Source organism: Notamacropus eugenii, chromosome 3, assembly GCF_028372415.1.
Source record: "Notamacropus eugenii isolate mMacEug1 chromosome 3, mMacEug1.pri_v2, whole genome shotgun sequence".
NCBI classification, from domain to species: Eukaryota; Metazoa; Chordata; class Mammalia; order Diprotodontia; family Macropodidae; genus Notamacropus; species Notamacropus eugenii.
In genome coordinates, this window is record NC_092874.1 from 329,551,185 (window position 1) to 329,571,542 (window position 20,358).

Below are 20,358 nucleotides of genomic sequence, written 5' to 3' on the forward strand. Positions count from 1 at the left end.
AAAACAACATTAAATTACATGTTTTAGCATTTATAAATACCAAGAAATTCAAAGTCTAAATTCCCACTGAAACTATACCTCTAAATCCCCAAAATACACACACACACACACACACACACACACACACTACAATGGAGTCTGTTCATTATGCAATCAAACATGCTAGGCAATATCATATATAAATTGGGATATAATGCAAGATAACATAATGAAAGGAGATTACTATTTTTTCCCAAGATTCTAAATGAAAATAATCAACTTTGATGATTACCTGAAATTAATATTAACTTAAATTTCAAGCTAACTTTCAACTTAAATAAACCTGGGCTATGACAAATTTAAATAGTATGTTTGTTGAAATTGGTAGCAAAAAGACTAGACCTCAATGGAAAATTCAATATAAAAGATTCAGAAGAAATATAAAGAAAATAGTAAAGACTAATTATAAGGTACTCATTAAGGTCAAACTGTTTACTTATTGCACATATATATGTATATATATATATACATATATATGAAAATGTTTATCAATATTCTTAAAATTGTCATCATTACTAAAGTAGTTTGAAAGAAAGGTTAGGACTGAGTTGTATATGAAGGGGTGATTCTAAAAGTCAAAACTGGGTAGGAAAAGGCAAAAAGGAGCAATTATATTATAAAAATGGGGCACAGAAAGAAGAACTGATTCAGAAGAAGCAGGTGGGGGTGGAGGATTGGTAATATTAGAAACTTACTCTCATCTGTCTTTAAAAGGAATTTCATTGTTTAAAACAATTTCCAATCGTGCTGCAAGCTCTCATTGTATATCTTTGTGTATTTACAATATGCTACTATATGTGTATAACATGCAATTGTGAGCATGAATGCAAGAACGCATAGTTTATGTTACCACAGAAGTTACAGCATGTTTGTGATAAAAAGCAATCTAATGATGCCAAGTCAAGAGTAATATCCAGAGAACTTTTCAGGATAAAGAAAAATCCCTATTTAGCTACAGCTTAATTTATATCTAAAGGAAAATGATGAAAGAAATTTAAATCTGAAAACTATTTCTGTAAGTATGGTACTTATTACCCTTCTATGATGAAATTCACTTTCACTGATCATAGCTTGAGTGTATTTGGCTATACAGATCAATCACACCTTACTGTGTAGATATATCACTTCTCTTTGGTGTCTATTATGTTGGCACTCACAGTAATCACCAGGTGTTAGACTGCAAAGATCAGACTGCAATTCAATTTAAAGAAATTATTTGAGCTAAGATGTCTAAGATATTTCTATTTCTTGAGAAATAACAGATTTAACTTCTATACTGATTTATGGTCCATGAAGTTATATTTAACCACTAAAATATAATACTGAAAAAGGTTACTACACTGTAAGGTTTTATTTTAACATTAGCTTCTTCCTACAAGATGAATCTTAATGAGCTCAGAGCTAGGTCATACATTTATGTGCCTTCAGCAAAATCTGAAATTGTACTCCTTGTTTGTTATTATACACAGGAAGCTTTGAGTCATTACTGTTTCCATACAAGCAATTTGACGTATTTTTCTTAAAGTTTTGTGGGGAAAAGAATGTTTTAGCATTACAAATGTATCTATACATACAAAAGTAATTTTTAAGAGTCTCAGATATAAACTCTAAAAGGCTGCCTTTTCTCTCCGTCCCTAGCTCCAATTCTTTTTCCTGATACTATCAATAACTGAAGATGTCTCATAACAATAAGGGTTCACATTTATACTATAACAAGGTTTATAAGCATATTCCTCAAAAAAAACCCACCTATGAGTTAAACAGAATAAGGTTATACCATTTGACAAATGAAACTGAGGATGAGAGGTTAAGTGACTTGTCTAGGGTCACACAAAAAAAGGCATTTCCCCAATAAATAAGTGGTCAAAGTATATCAGCAAACAGTTCTCAAAATAATTAATAAATATGTGAAATACTGCTCCAAATCACTAATCATGCACAAAAAAACTAGAAATGAAAACTGAAGTAAGTTTCACCTCACACCCAACAAACTGACAAAGATGATGATAAAACAAAAAATGTCAGAGAGGTTAGGAGAAGAATGGCATACTAGTACATTGTTGGTAGAATTGTTCTAAATATAATCATTATGGGAAGCAATTTGGAATTATGCAAAAAAGTGACTAAAATGTCCATGATGTCTGATCCAGAGATTCTATTGCTAGGCATATATGCCAAGGTAGTTATTGACAAAATAAAAGTCCTCACATAACAGAAATTTTTGTGGTAACAAAGAATTAGAAACTAGATAGCCATCATCTGGGGAATGGCTAAACAAACTGTGGCAAACTGCTATAATGGAATATTACCAAGTTTTAAGAAATGATAAATATGATGAATACACAGAATCATGGAAAGACATATACGAACTGACGAAAAGCAAAGTAAGTGGAGCCAAGAAAACAACATACACAATGCTAACAATAATGCAAACAGAAAGAACATCCACGAAACAAAAGAAGAAATGACTATGAATTGAAAAAGAACAGGCCCAGAAGAAGAGATCTGAAAAGACAACTTGCTGCACTCCCTTGCTGAGATAAGAAGTGTACAGGTACACAAAACTGCATATGTTTTCAGATTTTTTTGATGTAATGGTTAGTTTAAGTGATTGCACTTTTTTCTTTAAAAAATATTATGCGTTATATGGAATGGCTCTCCAGGAAAGGGAGGGGAAGGAATAGAAGGAAACTTAGGCAAAGTAAAAACAAAACATATTTATAAAATTTATTTTATGAAATAGAAAATGTTGCACAATTACACAAATGAAGCCTACTAAATACAAATTTTAAAAAATTAGTCCCAACGAAAAAACAAAAACAAAATACCTGACATATGAGTAAGGATATTTCATAATGTTTATCACCTTCTCAATGTTAGAATGAGACAATAAAATAGAGCTATTTTACTTTAAAAAACTAAAGCAATACATAAGTAGATATTTGATGAATTCATTATGATGGAGGATGATGGTAAAAAATATATTGGGAAATATAGTGTATGAAATAAGAATGAGAAAGGCCAAAGGCTTGTAAACAACTCAGAAAGTTCATACCTATAGACCACGAATACTTCAAGAAGATGGTAAAAAGGTGCTAGACATGGCATAAATTCCAAATAAAGGTCACAAAAATTAGACGAACTGTATATTAATAGGGAAGGAGAGGAGTCAGTTCAGTCAGACCAGTGCCTAGTTAAAGGAAAGATCAAAATCAATACTAAATTAAGAGAAAAGATTAAGATAAAAGATACTATATAATTATGATAGCTCCAATCAGACTCATTTAAACAAGCTACTGCCCCTGAGAATGAGAAATGGATAAAAACAAAGACTTCAATTTTGATTTTTTCCATTTATTGGAGAAGTTAACTGTTGAAAAACAGTTACCACAAGGAGGAGGTTAAAAGAGCTTGGAAAATATTTGATCTCCTTGCCAAACAGAGAAATATGGTAGCTAAGTCAATACTCATGTAGCATATATTAACAGTAACAAAATATAACAGGAAAAGATAGCAGAAAATTATCAGTTCCATTGAAAAAATGAAAAAAAAGGGGGAAATGATCTTGCAGAAAGTTTGGCATGAGACCCAGCTAGGCCAGTTAATGCCAAGAACAATTATACCTGAAACTGGACTGAGAATAAAAATAAGAGACAACAGATGAAAAGGGGAACAGATTTACTGGCATTCCCTCAGTCATATTCTCCTAAATAATTACAGCATGCTTAGCATGCCCTCTGACTCACCCATGCCACTGCTAGGCCTGTAACCAAAAAAGACCAAAGAAATGGTAAAAGTTCTCACATAGACATATATTTATTGCAGTTCTTTTTGTAGTGGCAAAAAAATAAGGAAACTAAAAGAGCTGCCCTTCAATTTGGGGAAAGTTGAATAAGTCGTGGTATATGAATACGCAGGAATATTAATGTGCTATAAGAAATAAGGAAGGACATGGTTTCAGAGAAACTGAGGAAGACCTGTATGAATTGATGCAAGGTAAACTGAACCAGAAAAACAATTTCTACAGTAACATCAATATTATAAAAACAGGCAATCTGGAGCAGAATCAGGAGAAAAACGTATAAAATAACACCACCATAAAGACAATTTTGAAAAGCTAAAAGAACTATGATCAATATAATCGCCATCCATGATTCCAAAAGGATAAATAATGATTCATACTATCCATATCCTGATTAGAGATCTAATAGATTTATAAAGCAGAATGAGGCATATATATTTTTGTTTACAACCAAAGAGGAAATTTCTTTTGCTTGACTAATAATAATTTGTTACAAAGAATTTAGGGGTTTTTTTCTTTTTTTTTTTCAATGTGGTGGAGGTTGAGAAGAAAAATAAGTTTCTATTCATTTAAAATTAATGTAAAATTTTAAATAGAAAAGCTGAGGGGCTGCTACACATATGGAATGTTACATGCATTTTAGATGAGGTCAATGCATTATTAGTTCTGCTTAACTGTTTTACTGTTTTAAAAAAATAGAATTCATGGAATGAGGATAATATGCAAATGCTTGCAATGTAAAAATAAAACACTAAAAAAACTTTTAAAAAAAAACCTGTAGTGCTACCACATACTCAGTATCCAGTTGTTGTATAAGGAAAGGGAAATGGTACTTGAGAAGATGAAGCTGGGGAAAAATGGCTTGATCTAAGCACAAGTATGAAGAGATTTATGTGAGAAACAACAAAATTTTGAAAGTATTCATGAAACAGGTTTTTTTTAATGTCTCACAGGGCAGAAGATATCAAATGAATGGAAAAAATTACAAACTTTTTACTACTCAAAAAAAGTTACCAAATAGACATCAGCAACCATGGACACATATGCCTACTTTCTCATTCCTCTAAAATTCTGTTAAAATAGACTATTCTCAAATAGGATGAAAATATGAGAAGGCAATAATAGAAAGCCTCTCACACATTTTTTCCCATATATGTTTACAATCAGACAATTTACTGAAAGATGCAAAAGAATATAAGTCAAGTTGTGTTAGGTATCTCATTCAGGAGACACTAAACTTGAAAGGTTTTCTCCTAATAAAGTATGACTCATGATATATTACAATCATAAAAGATTCTTTGATACCTAAAACTAGACGTTTGTTCCAAATTCTCAGATTACCTACGCTGGTCTCTGCTAGATTCCCCATGTTCTCACCACTGCCATGAAGGACGTCCTCTACAGAGAACAAACAGAAGGGAGATTCCCTGTAGACAGTAAGGGCTTCACACATTGTGCCCTAGAGTGGGACAGGGCCTCATGAGATCCACAGCTACTGAAAAGAGAATGACCTAGGAATCCACATGAGAACAATAAAAAGGATGAAGAAATGCAAATACTCCTGATTATGAAAGGCAATTAGGCAGCACCCTGAGTTAATCAGGCCATATTATGAAAAGGCAATACAGAAGTACAATCAATTGGGCCCAGAATTAAACAGGAGAGTAGACTTAACTACATTTGATGAACTACGCAATATTTTAAATGATGCAAAATAGTCACTAACACACAATTTACCTTTAACATCAATATTCTCATGATGACGCTTTAATTGTTAATCACAGAAGAGCAAAACATCCCTGTAAGGAAGCACAGTGGACAGAGCGTTGGCCTCAAGTAGGGAAAAGTAGTTCAAATATGGCTTCAAATGTTTATTGATTGTCAGACCCTAGGAAAATCACTGGACTGTGGTCAGCCTTAGGCTTTTCTTCCATAAACGTACATAATAACAGCACTTGCCTTTCCGGTTTGTTGGTGAGGAAAAAAGAGATAATATATGTAAAGCGGTTTGTAAGCTTTAAAGTGCTATATAAATGCTAGCTACCATTCCAAAAAGCAAAACTGCAAATCAGCTAAAAGACAATGGAGATCTCAAATTACAGATCACAGAGGTACAGCTTGGAGGGACCTTAGGAGGTTAAATGTCTTGCCAGAAGTCACAGGTAGTACACATGATTTGAACTCAAGTCAACTGAGTTCAGATCCATTCTTTTTCTACCATACTACACAGTAGGTTTAAGTGGGCTACTGCTGTAGGATACAACCAATAATATCTTGTCAGTGGGATAAAAGACACCAAGTAAATGCAAAGTGGAAAGGAAGGTAGAGTCTTCATGTAGAAATGGCAAAAGACAAGAGATGGACAGCAAGACCTAAGAAAAGCACCAGCATATTGGACAGCTCCTTAGGAGAGGCTTTATTAGGACAGAGCTAAAAAGTCTTTTTCTTTCCCTGTCCTCTTTTTAAAAGTTGAACATTTTATATTTCTCAGGGAAGCACCGTAAATTTAATTAATAAAATTTGTTTTTCACTTTTAAAAAGCTCTTGATTGAATATCCTACTTTAGCCTAGTGTTCCTCAACAGAATGGGTAGTTTTTCATTTCTGCTTTAAGTTAATAGGTTTATAAAATCATGACTCACCTTAAAAGTTTCATTTTTTAAAAAGCTTGAAAACATACAGATGGAACTCAGGACAAGGTATCATGTCTCATGCTTTATTTTATCACTAATTCCCAAAGATATGGAATTACCTCACCATAAGAATTTGAAACTGAAAGAGTCCGTGGAATTTCTCTAGTCTACACTGAGTGAAATCAGGTTAAGTGAAGACCCCCTCAGGCATGAATTCCCCAAAACCCCTACCCTGCCGGCCACAGCTAAAATAACTAAGTATCCCCCTTAGGCAAATAAAATGCTCCAGGATGGAGGAGAACCACCTAAGTTCAGATCATACAACCTGGTGTACCCTTCCCCTTCCCCACCCTGTTAGGGGTAGCTAGGTGTTGCAGTGGATAGAGCATCAGTGCAGGAGTCAGGAGGTCCTGAGTTCAAATTTCATCTCACACACTTGACACTCACTAGCTGTGTGACCTTGGGCAAGTCACAACCCCAACTGCCTCATCCTGGGTCATCTCCATTCATCCTGATGAATATCTGGTCACTGGGTTCAGATGGCTCTGGAGGAGAAATGAGGCCGATGACCTGGACAGCCCTCCCTCACTCAAAAAACAAAGTCAAGTGCAAGTCATGTCATTATTTCTCTGATGCACCACCCCCTTAATGCCACATCAGCATTCTTCCCTTAAATTCCATATTTGGTAACAAAAACCCTCATTGGTGAGCAATGATCCTTTCCGTGTTCTTTGTCTCTGGGGTAGGGTTTCCATGCTGAGATTGTACGCTTGGATTCCCAGCCAACGGGAAGAGAGGCTAGCGGGCTTCTGCATTACAGACTGTATAACACTGTACCCTGCTCCGCTCAGGTGCACTCCCTTACTGTCACCACTCATGGTCTCACGGGATGTGCCCCTTCTCATGAGACTGTAATAAATTCCTTTTTGCCTTTTACCTTGAGAAGCATCCGAGTTTAATTTAAGTAAGGGTTGCTGTATCCCACACAAACACCTTATTTTAAAGATAAAGAACAACTCAAGTCAGACTAATTTCATCTCCTTTCTTCTGGACGTCTAGCTTGATGTATTAGACAGATGTCAGAAACACAGTCACTAAGATTTCAGCAAAGCCTCTGGTAAGTCCGTCTTCATATGACAAGATGTGTACTACGTGATCACACCTACAGGTGAATTTGTGACTGGCTGAATGTAGATTCAAAAGGTAGTCGCTGTTGGTAAGGTCAACTTAGAGGACATCAGACAAGGAATGTAAGAGTCATGACCACCTATTCATTAGAACAAAAATAAAAGCTGACTGGCTAGCAGAAAGGAGAAAGGTCAGATCTTATGCTGTAGGATCACAAAAACTCCAAAATGATTTTTCCAAACAAACTGACACTGAAAAGTGGGAAATGGAGGAAAGAAAATACATCAAAACAACAATGAGAATTACCTGCCAAGAATCGGTGGAATAGACAAGGGACACAAGACACAGCAGTAAACGATTACAGTAATCTACTGGTTGATAAATCCAAAGACAAAAACTTCTGGGAAAGCTGGAAGACAGTATGCCAGAAACTTACTACAGAGCAACATATTACACCACATACCAAGATAAGGTCACAATGGGTACATGATTTAGACATAAAGGATGATACCATAAGCAAATTAGGAGAGCTAGGAATAATTTATCTATCAGACCTATGGAAATGGGAAGAATTTTTAACCAAATAAAAGATACAGAGAGAGCATTAGGAGACGTAAAATGGATAATTTTGATGACATTAAATTAAAAAGGTTTTGCACAAACAAAACCAATACAACCAAGATTAAAAAGAAAACAGAAACCAGGGAAAGAATTTTTTTACAGCAAGTGTCTCTGATAAAAGCTTCATTCTCAAACATATAGAGAACTGAATCAAATTTATAAGAATACAAGTCATTCCCCAGTTGATAAATGGTCAAAGGATACAAGCAGGCATTTTCTTTTCAGATAAAGAAATAAAAACTTTCTTATCAGAGCATATAAAAAATACTCTAAATCACTATTAATTAGGAAAAAGGAAATTAAAACAACTTTGAGGTACCACCTCATGCCTCTCAGAATGGCTAATACACCAGAAAAGAAAAATGATAAATGTTGGAGAGCATGTGGGAAAATTGGAAAACTAATGCACTGTTGGTACAGTTGTGAACTGATCCAACCATTTTGGAGAGCAATTTGGAAATATGCCCAACAGAAGGGAGAAAATTTTAAATCCAAAATCTCTTAAAGATGAGTGTTAAAAACTATATTTGTAATTGGAAAAAATAAAATACTATTTAAAAAATAAAAAATATCTACCAAAACTTAATCAAGTAAAATAATCACCATAAGAAAATCAAAAAGCCTAGAAATTGCCTCAGTGAGCAAATACTTGATTGCTTTGCCAAGCAAAAAGACATTGCAGCCAAGGGCAACACCAATTTAGACTATAATATTTGGAAAACCTCACAAGGACAGCGGTAGAAAATTGTAATCAGTATCACTTCACAAAAGCAAGCTTGCAAAAAGTATGTCATGAAACCCAATTAGGCCAGATCAATCCAAGGTTATGTACACATAAAAGCAAACAGAAGGCAGCAAGCAGGCAAAAAATAGAATAGATTTTTTAGCATTTGTGCAAGAAACTCTTTTCTTCATCAATGACAGCATAACTATGACATTTGTACTTGACCATTTCAGAGCCCAAAGTACTATACAAATAATTAAAAATGGCTTTAAAGATAATAACAGAAATAACAGCTGAATGAGACTAAGCACATGAAGAAAATATCCATCCAATACATGTGTGTAACACAGTTTTGAGGGTGGTAAAAAAAAAAAATCAGCTGTCAAGATATATGAGACTGGAATATAAAAAAACTGGAAAAAATAATGCATGGTATTACTGCCCTCCCCACCCAACCCCTGCCAAAAAAAGGCAACGTTGCCTTCCCCTAGACCATGGTAAGGAACACTGCTCTTCTGGAACCCTTCTTCATTCTCAAAATGAAAATATGAGAAAGAGACTAGAAGTTTTTGTAAGATTTACATCTTTGCAGTCAAAAAACTGGTACAGAGAATATAATATCCTACACATTGTTATTTTTTAAAAAGCATTTAACTGACTAAATCAAAAGATAGTCTTAAAGGCTACAGCCAGTAAGATGTTGCTCTGGCTGTAACAGTTCCACCAGTTGTTCCTGTTTACAAGTGATACTGTGCTTACTGCATTAAGCACAATAATACTAGAGAACCTCCTTGATGAGATCCACAACCACTCAAAAGCGTAGGCTAACAATTAATAAAAGAAAACACAAATAGATGAAGAATCTCCATTTTTCAGACTATCATATGCAACTGGATAGAAAAATCCATCAAGCTGATCCATCAGTGCAAAAATTTTGGACATATAATAGGGAAGGTGGAAAAGAATAAAGCTAAATAGTTAACAAATAATTAATTGATTCCCACCCTCCAAACAACCCTGTGAGGTTATAGATAGAAAATATAGGTGTGAAATGAGCTTGGCCAAGAATGGAGTGAGACAAAGAAAAGCAACGGGATTGTATTCAAGGAAACTGTTGTGATTTCAGTATTTTTAACCACTCCTTAGAAGAAAAACATTCTCTTTAAAATATTCTTCTAATGATGATATATGGCTGCAAATAAATGAATATCATAATCTCCAAAGACTGTGAATTATGAAAAATTTTGAATTAAAGAGAAATGATGAGGCATATGGCACGTATAAAGGCATAGTACATTAACAGCAGTGCACAAGAAGTGTCTTCAAAGACAATATCCAATAAGTAAACACACACACACATATGTGTGTGTGTGCATGTATGTATATATGATAGATGTATGACAGAGAAGAAGATAGATATTTTTGTAGTAAGAATGACAGATAATGGATAGTATTAGAGTTTCTCTGGTTGTTGTTCAGTTGTGTCTAACTCTTCGTGACCCCATTTGGGGTTTTCTTGACAAAGATACTGGAGTCATTTGCCATTTCCTTCTCCAGCTCATTTTACAGATGAGGAAACTGAGGCAAAAGTGACTTGCCCAGGGTCCAAAGTTAGTAAACGTCTGAGACCAGATTTGAACTCAGATCTTACTGGTTCCAGACCCAGCACTCTATCTACCTGTGTGTTTCTCTGGTACCTACAGAACTGCAAAAGACATAGAGGAAGGTCTTTAACACTTCAAACAGTCCATCTATGGAAGATTTGTGGGAGGACACAGACAAAAGTCAACACAGTATAAAAAGATATTAACGGTTTACAATCTGTTCATTAGTGCGAATAATGACTAATGGATGAACTCAAAGTTTCACTTAAGTATTTCAACTTGGAGAAGAGTCCTTGGGCCTTTCCCATTCAACATTTTTACCATCTTCTTAGATGAAGACAAAGAAATTTTGGATATCAGATCTGAAAAAGAGAAGACTTAGGGGGGACATGATAGTTACCTTCATGTATCTTAAGGCCTATCAGATGGACAAGGACTAGAATTGCTCTACCTAGAATTTTAACCCTTAGAATTGTCCACAAATAGAATAGCCTTGATCCAGGGTTAGTGGGGTCCCCATCAACAAAGTTATTCAAGCAGAAACTGGAAGACCACTTATTTTAGATGTTGCAGAAGGCATCCCCTGTTCAAGTTACTAAACAGCATTATGCCCTTTGACCAAACTATGCCACTAAAAGGCCAGGCCCAAAACAGATCAGAGGTTGTACATGTACAAAAATTTTTCTAACAGTTCATTTTGTACTGACAAAAATCTGAAAAATTAACCAAATGTCAACCAAATGGAGAATGATTAATAAATTACGGTATGTAAATGTAACTGTTGTGCTGTAAGAAATGAACTTTGTATCAAAAAGATACAAAGACTATTCATGATTTCAAAGGACCAATGACAAAGCAAGCAAATGCATCCTAACAGTGTAGCAATGGATTCAGGGTACAGAATGCTATGTGTGCACACACACCTGCTCACATATGTATGTATATGTGTGTGTGTTTGTTTAGAATATGGCCAATAAAGGAATTTGTTTGCTTGACTATGCATATTTGTTAAAAGGAATTTTTAAATTTTTTTTTCCATTTCCCCAAAGGGGGAGGGATGGTAAAGAAAAAAAACAGATTTTTGTTCATCAAAAAATAAAAAAAAAAAAAGAGAGAGAGAGAAGGAATGTTTGTTAGCCTCCAAAGTGTGGTTAACTTCAGGTCAGTCTAATGGATTTTTTCAGTACTTTATGTTTCTATGTCTATTAATGGGCTTCTATAAACATAAACCTTTTGCACTGTAGTTTCTATGGGGAAAAATGAAGGCTATTCCACACCAAGTTTCCATACACACAAAAACAATGGTCATTTCTATTCACTGCTTCTGCTTCTCTCATTACTTCATAATCTCATGAAATATCTTTTAATCTCATTACTCAACTAAAACTGTTCCCACAAAAATTATCAATGATTTCTTATTTGCCTATTCAGACAGGCTTTCCAAATCCTCATTCTTCTAGAATGTCTGTAGCATCTGACACTGTCACCCACTCTCCTCTTGGATATTCTCTATTCTCTGAGCTTTCATATGTGTCTATATATGTGTGTGTGTATGTGTGTTAAATTTAGTGTATATACACATACAACACAGGCACATGTAATACATACAATACCAGTCTTTGTCCTCATCACCAATCCCAAACATTATTTACTAGACATTTCAAACTCAATGTCCTATAGGCATCTCAACTCAACAAGTCTAAAACCGAATTCATTCTGTTTCTTCTTACAAACTTTCTTGCCAAAGGCACTGCCGTTTATTCCAGGTACCCAGGTTTGCAACCTTGGAGCAACCCTTGATACCTCACTCTCCATTACCCCCCACAATCAGTAACCAAGCCATGTCAATTCTGCCTTCATCTCTCCTACATTTGCTCTCTTATCATCGTCCACAAGACCACCACCCTCTTTCTGGCTCTCATAAATTCTCACCTGGACAGCAACAATAAACTCCTAAATGATCTCCCTACCTTCAATGTCTCTCTTCTCCATCTATCCTTTGCTTATCCATAGCTAGCAAAGCAATATGCCTAAAGCACAGAGCTCACCATGTCACTCCCTATTCAATAAGCTCACATCCCCATTTTACCTGAAGGAACAAATACATACTCCTATTTGGCATCTACCTAAGTTTTTCATACATACATGACTCAACTTTCACCAAAGTTACAGACTAATCAAACTATATAGTTCTTACTGTTCCCCATTCTCAACATTCCATTTTCCATCTCAGTGCCTATTTCCCAAGCTTAGATGTCACTTGCTCCTAACCCTGTCCCTTAAAATACCTAGTTTTTTTTAATGCCATTGTCACATATATCAAATGACATTCCAGTAGATAAAAAAAAATTGCCAAAACTCAGTCAGAAGCTAACAGTATAGCTGTTGAACAAAATATTCCCAGATCTTTCCCTCTGCATTCACTATAAGTGCTTTTATGATGAAGTGCGCAGTTTTAGAAATTAGGGAAAAAATAAGCAATGAGACATATCAAAACCACATTTGAGAACAAGTCTTTAAATATTGATGAAGGACAAACAGGAATCAATTCTGTGATGGCCTACCTAATTGACACAATCTTCTGCCCCCTTTATAATAAGTTCCTAAGGCACAAATAATTTGCACTCATTTTGAATGTTTTATTTTAATAGTTACATAATTGTACAGAATTTTAATCCTGCATATGTTTACACAAAAACAAAATACACAGATCAAATGGGAAAATTGTGTCTTAAAGTCAGGATGTATTATTTAGTTTCTTTTGACTCAGTGTTGTATTTCAAAAACTTAGGAGGTCAAAAGTTATCTTGCAAATAGATATTTTATTTGATGAACTTTATTCAATTTTAAAATGTATTAAAAACTTTCCAAATATCACATTTAAGAAATTGCTATCACTTTCACCAGAGTAATTAACAATCAAAACGTTTTTTTTTTAATCTTTAGGACTTATTCACAAATAAGATGAATCTTTTGTGCAAAGCTATCTCAAAACAACTTAGAGTTCAATCACAAAAACATATCACAGCTTTAACTGTTTATGGCTGGATGAACAAATGTGAAATCATTTATTTTTATCCAAGAAACTACTAGGAGGCAGCCAGGTGGCCCACTGGATAAAGCACTAGACCTGAAGTCAGGAGCACCTGAGTTCAAATGTAACCTCAGACACTTCTTAGCTGTGTGACCCTGGGTAAGTCACTTAACATCTGTTTACCTTAATCCACTAGAAAAGGAAATGGCAAACCACTCTAGTATCTTTACCAAGAAAAACCCATGACTGTATGGTGCAAGGGAATGAATGAATAACGAAGAATCAGACATAACTAAATGACTGAACAACGACAAAAAGGCACTACCAAATAACTTCTGGAAATCATAGTATACAATTTTAGGTTGTAAAACAATTAACTGGAGTGAAAAATCAAATTTGGGAGACGAAAGCATAAAGTAATGCCATTCTACCCCACCTTACAAACATACAAAAATTTACACAACCAAATGAGTGTTTTTCTTTTAAGTAGTAACAATAAAGTATGTTTATTCTAGTGACTGTCACTGCTAAAAACATTTCTGTATTTCCTCTTTTGGTAATGACTGCAGAACTACTAAAAAACAAATCTCATTCATTGTGTTGTAGTCACACTTTGCAGTCCTAAATGTACATGTTACCAAATCTGATTTCCTATCATGGTCAGCAGACTTGACTGTTCCCAAAATTCAAGGCCAACCTCAAAGATATGTAGAAATACCCTCAAAATATTTTTAACGTTTACAAAATGTTTTAAGCACTAGGAGCATCATTGAAATAAATCAAATGAGTGCTTTCCCTTTAGAATTCTATAGTTATATTTTCAGTTGTATAATTTGTAATATATAAGCACTCAAAAAAAAAATCAGTCATTTTTTATACTTACATTTCACCAAAAGCCCAAGTTAATCTTATTCTTGTAAGATAATATAGTATGTCAAAAAAATGATCAGACTTAATGTTTACTTTCAGAAGCATTGCAAAATACATCCATATGAGTACAACCACTGTTTTCCATTTATATTTCATTAATAATTATCAAAACATATAATTCCACATCAATATAATTTTGGAAAGAATGTTATTTAGAGCAGAAATAACTGAAAATTTAGAAAAAACAGTAACATTTTAATTTTTACTTAGTATAATTAGGACATCATAATTGATAAATAAGGGGCTAAAATTATTAAAAAATTATAGGGTAGTTTTTCAACCATGAATAAAGATGAACACCAGCAGATTGTATAATTTCATGAATTCCATTTAAATGTAACACTGCTTGGTTTTATGGAGAACACATCACATAATATATATCATAATATAGTTAAAGGACAAGTTCCATATGTTACCTTTTTAAAACCATGGGAAATGTTTTGTTTTGAGCGTGGTACCCCGCTCTATTATCATGTTCCCTTCTTAGCCTTCCACATCTCAACTCTCACTTATGTAACTCAGCAGCCTTCTTCTCTTATATGCAAGGAAGAACAATGTAATAAATTTACCCCCAATATGGGAGAATACAGAATAGACATAAAAAGATAGAAAGGAATGGGAAGAAATAAATACAAAATAAAGAAGGAAAACAAAGAATGCATTAGGAGAAGAACAATGCATTGTTTAAGCTTTTATTTAAACCAAAGGAAAAAGGTGTTGGGATTGGAAGCTCAATTCCGTGTGGACAGTCTCGGGAGGGTAAAGGTGGGAGCTTCTAAATCTTAGAGCTCTCACAAGACCCCCCCAGGAAACGGCAGGGAATCGAGGTGAACCGAGCTATCTCGAGTAATTCCGCCTCTTCCCGTGAGAAACGTGATGGGAGAGAGATCTCCCCGCCCTCGAGATTGTCCCGGATCTGGGCACACCTAGTTACCTAACAGCACGGTATTCAGATGCAAACTATGCGGCTGAAGGTTAAGTAGGATTGAGGAAGCCTGAAAGCTCTCTTAGCACGTAAGGAGCCAAGAGGACAGTAGGCTCCGCTTTTCTTCTTTCCTCTCTCCCCTCCCCCTCTCTCCCCGCTTGTACTTCTACTTCCAATCCCTTAAGATCCTAGCCTCCTTAGGAAATCTCCCCCTCTTCCTCCTAAGGAAGACCTCCCCTGCACTTGTAACCGAGACCCTGAAATAAAGCTCAACCCTTGTTCAACTCTGGAACGTCCTTTCTCTCATATGAGCATCCGGCGTGGCCAGCCGAAGACCTCGGAGGTGAGGTAAGAAGACTCGGGGAGCCCACACAGGCCGCTAGGCCTGGCAAAAAGGAATAAAAATATTAAAAACTAAGTATTCAACTCCCTCAAGGTTGAAGATATGACCCTTTTAAAATTAATTTAAGAAATCTTTCTGTGTAAGTTTACAAACTATAATTATAATTTTCATATATTTCCTAAGACTTAGATAAACATTGTCATGAAACAACCAAAGACTAGGAAATGAATTTAGGTGGTAGGTAGGTGGCGCAGTTGATTGAGTGCCAGGTGTAAAGTCAAGAAGATTCACCTTCCTGAGTTCAAATCCAGCTTCCCACACTTACTAGCTGCAAATCACTTAACTCTATCAGCCTCAGTGTCCTTATCTACAAAGTGAGCTGGAGAAGGAAATGCCAAACTACACCACTATCTTTTCCAAGAAAACCCCATGTGTGTCAATGAGGACTCGGATATGACTGAAAAATGACTGAAAAACAGCCATGCTAGGAAAACAGAAGAAACGGAGAACATTCTACATGTCGCATTTATGGCACAGATTACTTAAGTGCTACAATGCATGCAGCAGTATCAAAATTAGGATGTTACTCTTAAAATCACACCTATTTTTCCTTAGTTGCTTTAAAAATAAAACACTTTCAGGCATAATTCTCTAGTAATACGCTACAGAAATGATCTCTGAAAGTATAGTCTAAATAAAATATAAAAACTATAATAATACTAACTCTAAACATAGTTCTTCCAGAATCTGAAATATCTTAAAAAATACTTTCTACCAAGTTCCACATGAAAGATATTTATTTACACAATAGTAGTAGTTCTTAACATCTATTTGCTTAAAAATGAACCCTGTAGAATCTCTGGCTTGATTTCAGTAGTATACATGTTTTCAGATTGGTCAATTCTGATTTTTTTCCATCTCATCCAAACACTTCCATCTGTCACTGAAAGAGCACCTGCTGGAAAAATAATATTGCCAATCTGAAGCACAACTCCTTGGTAAAACATCTTCACTACTGCTTTTCCATATGCATTCTATCTATAGAAATAGATACCTATATGACTTTGGGTAGCTGTAATCCATTCCTTCTCTAAGATGTTGGATACTAATATCAAAATAAGTCAGGATCTTACTAAATACTTTCCAATACTTCTTAATTTGTTGTGGTGGTAGTGTTTTGTTTCTTTTTTAAACCAGCTTTTTAAAAGATGTAATGATCAGGTTAAAAGTTAGCAGGAATATCTGATAAAAAGTAACATGAACAGTAAAGAGCTGGGATGAAAAAAGGTTAAGTCCATAAAAATCATGGTTCAACCAAATACTTGACAAAAACCATAAAAAGGCACAAAAATTAACAAAATGTTTTAAAATGTGTTTAGTTGTTTCTCAAATGATGAGTACCCAACTTGTTTTTAGTTCCTTATGACAAGAAAAAAGAGTTGACATAGTCTTGTCCTTCTCAGTTTGGTGACTTTTCAAGTTATAAGATAGTTTTCCAAAATGGTTAGACCAATTCACAGTTCTACCAACACTGAATTAGTATGTCAGTCTTCCGAGAGCCACTACAATACATATATAAACTCTCCCCATCCATTACTTAAGTGTTCTGTTCAGAATAGGCTGGACGGGTCCCTTGTGCATGTTTTTTTTTTCCTTTCCTAATTAATAAAAGCCCTTCTTTAACTTCATAGACATCATCTTCCTCTGGTCTTCTTTCCTTTAGGGAAAGGGGGGATAAGATCTTGAGAACTGTCCTTGGTGTTCTTTGAGTGTCTTCCCCTTTGGGGAAAAAAGATAAAAATTCTCTAAAGAAAATATTGCTCCTGATATTGCTGAAAAAGCCCCCAGCATTGTCCATTACAAAAAATGCAAACTCTTGGTTTTGGATCAACCCTATTTATCATTTTGAGTAAAGGCCCACTTATTCCTATGCCATTTAATGTTTTAACATAACAAGTATATTGTCAAAATCTTTTTTTGCATCTATTGATATAAGGGTGTTAATTTTGTTGTTTGGGGTTATATCATCTATGTATTTCCTAAAACTGAAACTGCAATGTAATTCTGATATAAATCCAACTAAGTCAAAATATTTTTAATGTTCCTATAGACTCTTTGATATTTTATTCAATATTTTTCCAGCAATATGCTTTGGAGACAGTCATCTCTAATTTTCTTTCTCTAACTTACCTCTACCTGGTTTAAGTATCAGGATCATGTCTGAATCATAAGCAGAGTTTGATAGAATTGTTTCTTTCCCTATTTTTGTAAACAATTTATATACTATTGGAGTTAACTGTTCTTTGAATGTTTGACAGAATTTATTCATAAATCCATTTCCTTTTCTGAGACTGGGTCATTTAAATTCTCTAATGATTGTTCTGTTAATCTAAATTTTACATTTTTGCAAATATTTATGCATTTGACTCTTATGTTGATACATAATTGAATGAAATAATCTACAATAATTTCCTTAATTTACTCTTCATTAGTTGTGAGTTTGCTTTTTTCAATTTTGGTATTGGCAATTTGATTTCCTTCTCCTTTAGACTGGCTAAAAGTTTAAATATTAAGTTTTGGGTTGTTTTTTTTTATCCCAGCTCTATGTTTTATGCATCAGTTAACTAGATTTTTGGGGGGGGGGAGTTTCTGTTCAACTTTTTTATTAATTTGATTTATTTTTCTAGCTTTTTTTTTTAGTTGTATGACCAATTCACTACTCTATTCTTTTTCTTTCTTGTTGATGAAAATGCTTACAAACATAAATTTCTCTTTCAGGGATACTATGGCTACACTAAAAAGTTTTAGCAAAAGTTTTGAATCAGTTGTCAATTACTTTGATTAAATTACTTACATGATTTGTGCCTTGCCCCACATTATTTTTGAGAATTACACGATTCAGTTTCCATTAAGTCTTAATCCTTTATTTAAATGCCCTTTACGTAGTAAGTAGTTTAAAATCTGCCCTAAATAATTCTTTTTTTGGCAATTATTTATGTAGAAGACCTGAGCTCAAACCTGGCCTTGGCCACTTACTAGCTATGTAACCCTAGGTAAGTCACTCGAACCTGCCTCAGTTTCATCATCTGTAAAAATGAGCTGGAGAAGGAAATGGCAAACCACTCCAGTGCCTTTGCCAAGGAAACCCCAAATGGAGTCATAAAGAGTCAGACATACCTGAAAAGAAAACAAATAAATAAGCACTACTATATCGCTAATTTTTGTAAAAGTGCCACGAACAGCTGAGAAATACTCTGTCTCTCTTCTACTTCCACTCAGCAATCACCAGAGATCTATCATATCTCACTTTTAAAATAGTCTATTCATATCCTTAATTGCTTTCTTTTCTTTCTTTCCTTTTTTTGTTTTTTTGTTAGATTTGGCTAGCTCTGAAAAGGGCACATTGAGATTTCTAGAAATTATAGCTTTACTGTATTTTTTCCCTGTAATTCAATTAATTTTTCCTTTAAGTACTTAAATAATGTCTTTCAGGACATGTATATTAATTATTGATTTTCTTTCATTAGCTACAGTGGCTTTAAACATAATGTATTTTCCCTGCTTATCTTTTAACCATGCCTATTTTCACTTGAGATCATAATTGCTACCCTTGATTTTTAAAGGTTTGAGGCCGGAAAGATTCTGCTATAGGGTTTCCTTTTAACTTTGTGTCAACCTTTATGTTTCAAGAATGCTTCCTATAAATAACTCTGGGTTGCATTCTAATCTATTCTGCTACTCATATTCAAATGAGTTCATCCTATTCACACTGATGGTTAAGACCATTAATTCTGTATTTCCTCCCATCATATCCTCTTTTGCTTTTTCTTTTCTTTTTCCCCTAAGCTCTTTACCAAGAAAGAATAGAAAGAAAAAAAATTTGAATAATGCTATTAATCTAAAGTAAAGTAGTCTGTTCCTAACTATTGCCCTGCTTCTCTTCATTGAGCCCAACTGATCTCTGGTTCTTATTCTTTTTCTCTTGAATTTGGTTTTGCTTGTCATTATTTTTTCCCCAACCCTATCATTCTTAAGCATCCCCTTTCCCTTTTCCCCTGTTTCCACTAGTTTCTCTATGTAGTTTAATGCATTTTCACTCCCGAAATCATTTTGTGTTTTCAGTCTTCCTTTGGTACATACAACTAAGGTAACAGGGAATTCCCCAAACGTTCCTTCAAATAAAGAGGAAACTTGGAACAAAATGGGAAAGAATTAAAAAGTAAAATAAAGCATGAGAGATGAAAAAATTCTTGAAAATTAGAAGTTTAAGAGTACATTAGAATCTTTCATACCAAAGTCAATAAAAAATGCCTACAAAATGTACTCATATGAAAACTTAAAACTTTTTATATCATATAACTAGTCACTTAATGTCCCCATCAGTGCAAAATAAATGTAGTAACATTAGGTAAGACAGTACAGTGGTCTGATTCATAAGATCATGGAACTGGAAAAAACTTTGCAGATTACCTCAGCAACCTGCTCATTTGACTAGTGAGAAAACTGGGGCACTGAGCGGTGTAATAATAACAACTATACTTTATATTGTAGCTTGATTTATGTTTACACTGTATTT

At 34.4% G+C, this 20,358-nt stretch overlaps 1 protein-coding gene and 1 pseudogene across 13 annotated transcripts in view; both read right to left on the reverse strand.

Moving 5' to 3' along the window:
• Positions 1-20,358, reverse strand: part of AOPEP (aminopeptidase O (putative)) — a 553,954-nt gene that overhangs the window by 525,573 nt on the left and 8,023 nt on the right. Inside the window, exons 1-2 of one of the 13 annotated variants that reach the window (XM_072596912.1) lie at positions 7,908-8,195; positions 5,579-5,640 (exon numbers count right to left, since the gene is read on the reverse strand). The exons of 11 other annotated variants lie outside the window; for them this stretch is intronic. The gene's annotated coding sequence lies outside the window, so the exon portion shown is untranslated. Of the gene's footprint in view, positions 1-5,578; positions 5,641-7,907; positions 8,196-20,358 lie in introns of those variants that run through there. One more of the 13 variants, XM_072596910.1, reaches the window with a different exon arrangement.
• On the reverse strand, positions 16,380-16,475 carry LOC140497961 (small nucleolar RNA U3; annotated as a pseudogene).